Below are 7,238 nucleotides of genomic sequence, written 5' to 3'. Positions count from 1 at the left end.
CTCCCAGGGTCCATCAAGGGTTTTCCTCTACTTTGACAAAGCTCACCCTCTCCCAAGTAGAATCAAGTGAAGACAATCTCTCCTCACAAAGGCTCTAATGGAAGACCTAAATCCTGCAGCATTTACCCAAAGAAAATGTATAGCTCCAACCTCCTCTCCTTCTGGCTCAATGCCTTCATTTATAGTGCTGTAAAGAGGTTATTCAGGTCCACTATCAATGGGATCATCCCCCTCTATGGGTGGGATAGCTCCCTTATTGATGGGATAAGTTCCCCCTTAATAGAGATACATGAACCAACTGGAGGCGCATCCATTTCATCAAACCGACCTCTAGAATGTTCTAGAAGTAACCACAAGTAACTTTTTCAAGATAAAACTCGCGCATTTTGCCTTTTACAGAGGGACGCACCTGTCCTTTAACATACAGAGCGTCCATGGACGCAGATTTTGTGAACATGGTCAGCGTCCCCGCAGGTAAGGCTAGAGAGAACCTGCGACCCCAGAGATAAACATGATTTTTACAAGACTTTCTCTCTTCTTTGAGTTTGAGATGGATAACAGAGGCATGAGACTTGCCTAAGAGGGTAGCATGACTTGTTGATTGGAGCCATACTAACTGTAAGTAGTCAAGGTGACATTTTTTAGTGTAACAGCTTCCTTAGATAACATATGAATATATGAATAACTTTCACATCCTCATATTGCTCTGTGTGTGAAATATTTTCTTTTGCCACAATTCTAAATGAAGGACCTTAAAGGCAATTGTTCCATTGAACTAGTCCACGAGGGCTTTTGAATCCCCAATACTTTAACATATTTCCAAAGGGCAATTCTCATTACACACCACATAGAAAGGAATTAAAATTTATGCCTTAGCCAATACTTAATTTGTATTTACACAATAGATCCTAAAAGAAGAAAATGACTATACCCACACCACAAGCCTTCCTGCCACTACTACCCACCATGAGAGAATCCCCATACTATAACACTAAGACACTCAATTTCAAATTCTAGCTAATTGTTTGACCAATATCATTAAACAAATCTACTCTAAAACCCTCATTGAAATTTCTATAACTTCATTCAAATTTTGCAGATTCATATTACAAGTGACAATATAATTGAAAAATAAGAATCCTTATGAGATGTATCCAGAAGATAATCTAAACAATAATGAAACTCATAGAAACCTCAAAGACAAGATGACAATACATTGTTCCACTAAAACCTTAAAAAACATACAATATAAACATAATAAGAAAATTTTGGCAAAACCTCAATTTTTACAAATCCTGACTGATTCTTCAACCAATATCATTAAACAAATTTGATTTAAAACCCTCATTCAAATTCTGTAACTTCATTCAAATTCTACAAATTCTTATACCCACCTCAATTTTTCAAATCCTGACATATTATTCAACCAATATCATTAAACAAATTTGGTTTAAAACCCTCATTAAAATTCTGTAACTTCATTCAAATTCTGCAAATTCATATAACCACGAACAAGTACATACATTGTTCCATTGAAATCTAGAAATCAGAAGTTTGCTGAACACGAATAAGACTACTTGCCAATGAAGCATTTCTATGAAACCATGTAAATCAAACTGAATTGGACAAAATGATAAAAATAATCCACATAAATCCTTATATTAAAATCCAAAGACATGAGAGCATTGTATCAACACACAAAATGTTGTGTATGAGAGCATTTGTCAAACCTAGCATTCATACAAAACACCATGGAAAATCCAAAGGCTTCATTCCACTGGAATGACAAAATGTCTGAACATAACAAAATTTGCTAATGGGTAAACATTTTTCTGACGTAAGATTCAGAGAAAAAGACTTAGGACCAGATCATATGACCGTGCAAAGTTTTAATTTCATATGAAAAGCCATGAAAGGTGCAGAGAAGGTTATCTGATCTTGTGCTGCATTTCCACTGGACAACCTCCAGGCTTGGCTACCTTCATCGGACGTCGTCCACTCTTTGGTATCCAAATTCAAAAATTTCATCTTCCACCCCCGAGTCTTTGGAATAATTGTGACGTTCTGTTCTCCATCGTACGCCGCTGCTACCTCCTCGTAGGGTGGCTCACGTATTGAAGTAGCCAACGTCTCCGTAGTCAACAGATTCCATATCTCAGTATTGGGAGTTGCCTGCCATAACCCTAACAAAGTAGCGTAAAGCCTTTCAATATATTTAAACCCGAAGATGATACCTAACAGAAACACTTGGCTCTTGTGAACCAGCAGCTTAACGGGTTGCACCTTATACATTAACTTGTGTAATCGCCACCGCCTGCGTAATTGCCACCGCCCCAACTGTAAAAACATTTGTTCAGGAGCGAACAGGGCGGTCTCTGTATTATAAGTAGCCAGAATAGCTCGATTTACTGACATGAAGAAAATGGTGTCGCCAACTGCTGTGGAGTGGAATGGTCCCTTGAAAAATCTGAAGTTGATATCTGGGCACGACCTTACAATCCATTTGTCTGTAGATGAGCTGTAAACAAGAGCGTGCACCATATTCGATCTCAGTTCTCCCCACACCATCACTTTAAATTGGGCGGCGTCTACAACCAGGTGGATGGACACCGACGACTGCACAACCTTACTAGGTGCGGAGTTGTTCTTGTTCTGCCCTAGTTTTTTCTTCAAACTCGATTGGAGCCCAAGGCGCGGGCTGACCTTTGTATCCGGCAGCAGTCTGATGTGTTGCGTTAAGAGACAAATGACCATAATTTTTCCTTCAGTGCTTACGAAAAGCATAAGCCCATCGGCAGCTGCCTGGAGACGCCAACATTCAGTGCGATCTAAGTGAAAGAGAGCCGGGATGAAATACCACTTGCTAGGGTTTTTGTTGAAGAGACCAAAGTGGTAGGGATTCTTGGGATCGCTGGTGAGAGCAATCCATGACTCCCGGTTTCTTTGGTCGTACAACAATTGGAATATCTTGCAGAATGAAATGGTGTGGCGCCAAGCGCGACAAGTAGCCCGAGCTTTTAAGAGGTCGCTGATGGACATGCGAGACAGAATGTCTTGCACAATGTCTTCTGGTAGACGGTCCAAAAAGCATTCCGTTGATTCATCTTCGGGCCGCAGTTTCTTGACAGGATTACTGATCTGCACCTCATGAGGTTGATGGGGGAGTTTTTGATCAATTGTGCATTCGCAAATCCTAGGGCTTTTAGGGTTCGTGCAGAATCTCCCATCACTATTAGTTCTCACATTCTTGTCTTTTTGCCCGTCATCTTGAATCTCAGTAATCTCAATGCTAGTTCTCATCTTTCAGATTCAAATGGTTGCAGCCTTAACCCTAAATGGTTGCAGCCTTAACCCTTAGCGAGAGAAGCAATATCATGAATCAGAAGCCAGAACTTCAAGATCAAGCGAAACCATAAATCACCACTAGGTATCGATTTACTTACAGGAACATGTTTATATCAAGGCTTTGGCATAAAAAATAGGTTAGATGGGCAATAGGGTGAGTCTCCTTCCGGAATTGCGGGATGTTTTATTATGATAATATGTTTTAAACAGTATTGATTTGACTATGTCAATGGTTTTGGATGTCTTATTATGATAATATGTTTTAAACAGTATTGATTTGACTATGTCAATGGTTTTGGACGCTGTATTTATTATTTATATTGGTTTAAGGTGTGGGATTAAAGGATAATAATTTAGTTTTAGTTAAAATTATTATTATTATTTTTAATTTGGTTTGAGAAACTGTTTATTTAATCAGTCAAAATCATCTAGGATCATATCTTGTTTGGGCCATACCACAATTAAGTTGATTAGATTTTTTACTTTTTTAGCATGTATCCACGCTAATACTTGGGCAACAACTTTAGTGAGGTTTGATTTTGGGTAGTCTTACTAAGGAGATCTATTCTCAATTGGTTGTGCTCGTTTATTTGATAAAAACTATTGTTTAATTTAATAAAAATGACTTAGTGTATATAGACCAAACAAAATTTTTCACTGGAATCGGGTAAAACAATTTCAAAAAAGATTGTGATTTTTTGTTATTTAAAATGTTTTTTTGAATATATAAATGGATTCATCACCTTAGGAAACCACTCCGGCACTCCAAATATACAAATTAGATAACTTAAAGTAGAGTTTTTAAAAATTTCTACAGAATTTTAATTACAATTAACCAAAAAAATTGTCATGAGTTTTTTGTCTATAGATTCAACTACACTACTAAAAATTTTGTCAACTATAAAAAAAAATTGAATTTTTATTTTTTAATATATATATATATATATATATATATATATATAAATAATTCTAAAACAATTTAAATAACGTAGGGATAATATATTTTTTAAACTCTTTTCTATATATAAATAATCATAATTTTACATATTACTATTTCTTTAATGAAGAGATTGAAATAGTCTCTAAATTTCTCTCCAAATTTATTAATTGATAACAATTTACATATTTTATGATATTATTGTGTAAATTTTAAATTTCAAATGAAAAATGCTGAGAAGGTTATCTGATATTGGGGTGCAGTTCCATAGGGTGTTTTCATCATTAAATATCCACATTGAGAAATGTCACTTTCGAGCCTGCTTTTTTGTTGTTGGAATAATTGTCACGTTTTTCTCTCAGACTCCATTGTTATACCTCATATGATGAAAACTGTAAACTGTGTAGTCAAAATCTTCTGTAGCCATAAACCCATGAAAGCAGAGGAGTGCACTCCATTAAAATTATGACCGACAATGAGATCTAATAGAAATACTCGTCTTCTTTTAATGAATGAATAAAAACTTGACTTACAAAAAAAGTACTTTTTAAATTTTAAAATATTTTCATAAATCACACACGCACACAAACATAATTTGTTAAAAATAAAAATTATTAAAACATATTAACATAATGAACTTTTCTAAACGTTTTATGACGATACATTTATGCCAAGAAAACCAACACTAATCAGTTTGAAATCCTCATCAAATTTCTATAGCTTCATATCAATTTTCTATAACTTCATTTGAATTTTACAGAGTAATATGTTTTATGGAAACCTTAGGAAACATATAACATGGATATGATAAGAAAAAATGTTTTTGATATTTTATAGGAAATTTAAAAGGACATTCCCTTGCATATCAGTACATTGGATAAAAAAGTAATTTTGATATTTTATAGGAAATTAAAAAAGACATTCCCTTGGTTGCATATCAGTACATTGGATAAAAAATATTTTTGATATTTTATAGGAAATTAATAAAGACATTCCCTTGATTGCATAGAAGTGCATTAAATGATTTAAAAAAAACTAGCCTAACATCTATTAAAGCTTCCTTAGATAACATATGAATGTATGAATAACTTTCACATCCTCATATTGCTCTCTGGACCATATTTTCCTTTGCCACATTTCTAGATGAAAGACCTTAAAGGCAATTGTTCCATTGAGCTAGTCCACAAAGGCTTTTGAATCCCCAATACTTTAACATACTTCTAGAAGGAAATTTTTAAATATTTTCATAAATCATTCATTCATATATATATATAATTTATTAATTTTTTTAATTAAAAATATAAATTATTAAAACATATTAACATAATGAAATTTTCAAAAGGTTTTATGACGATTAGAAATAAAAAAATTTATGCAAAGAAAACCAACACTAATCGTTTCAAAACAATGATCAAATTTCTATAACTTCATATCAAATTTCCTTAACTTTATATCAAATTTCCTTAAATCCATTTGAATTTTATAGAGTAATATGTTTTATTGAAACTTTAGGAAACATATAACATGGATATGATAAGGAAAAAATATTTTTGATATTTTATAGGAAATTTAAAAGGACATTCCCTTGGTTGCATATCTGGATAAAAAAGTATTTTTGATATTTTATAGGAAATTAAAAAAGACATTCCCTTGGTTGCATAGAAGTGCATTGAATGATTTAAAAAAGCTAGCCTAGCATCTAACAAAGCTTCCTTAGATAACATATGAATGTATGAATAACTTTCACATCCTCATATTGCTCTCTGTGTGACATATTTTCTTTTGCCACAATTCTAAATGAAGGACCTTAAACGCAATTGTTCCATTGAACTAGTCCACGAGGGCTTTTGAATCCCCAATACTTTAACATATTTCCAAAGGGCAATTCTCATTACACACCACATAGAAAGGAATTAAAATTTGTGCCTTAGCCAATACTTAATTTGTATTTACACATTAGATCATAAAAGAAGAAAATGACTATACCCACACCACAAACCTTCCTGCCACTACTACCCACCATCAGAGAATCCCCATACTATAACACTAAGACACTCAATTTCAAATTCTGGCTAATTGTTTGACCAATATCATTAAACAAATCTACTCTAAAACCCTCATTGAAATTTCTATAACTTCATTCAAATTTTGCAGATTCATATTACAAGTGACAATATAATTGAAAAATAAGAATCCTTATGCGATGTATCCAGAAGATAATCTAAACAATAATGAAACTCATAGAAACTCATAAAAACCTCAAAGACAAGATGACAATACATTGTTCCACTAAAACTTTAAAAAACATACAATATAAACATAATAAGAAAATTTTGCAAAACCTCAATTTTTACCAATTTTTTACCAATCCTGACTGATTCTTCAAGCAATATCATTAAACATATTTGATTTAAAACCCTCATTCAAATTCCGTAACTTTGTTCAAATTCTACAAATTCTTATACCCACCTCAATTTTTCAAATCCTGACTTATTATTCAACCAATATCATTAAACAAATTTGATTTAAAACCCTCATTAAAATTCCGTAACTTCATTCAAATTCTGCAAATTCATATAACCACGGACAAGTACATTGTTCCATTGAAATCTAGAAATCAGAAGTTTCATTTCATTTAATTACTGCACACGAATAAGACTACTTGCCAATGAAGCATTTCTATGAAACCATGTAAATCAAACTGAATGGGACAAAATGATAAAAATAATCCACATAAATCCTTATATTAAAATCCAAAGACATGAGAGCATTGTATCAACACACAAAAAGTTGTGTATGAGAGCATTTGTCAAACCTAGCATTCATACAAAACACCATGAAAAATCCAAAGACTTCATTCCACTGGAATGACAAAATGTCTGAACATAACAAAATTTTCCACTGGGTAAACATTTTTCTGACGTAAGATTCAGAGAAAAAGACTTAGGACCAGATC

The sequence above is a fragment of the Pinus tabuliformis genome, chromosome 5_2 (assembly GCF_031772625.1).
Source record: "Pinus tabuliformis cultivar Carrire ecotype Pingquan chromosome 5_2, CPIR1, whole genome shotgun sequence".
In the NCBI taxonomy this organism is placed as follows: domain Eukaryota; kingdom Viridiplantae; phylum Streptophyta; class Pinopsida; order Pinales; family Pinaceae; genus Pinus; species Pinus tabuliformis.
Note: the sequence above shows the minus strand (reverse complement) of the source record.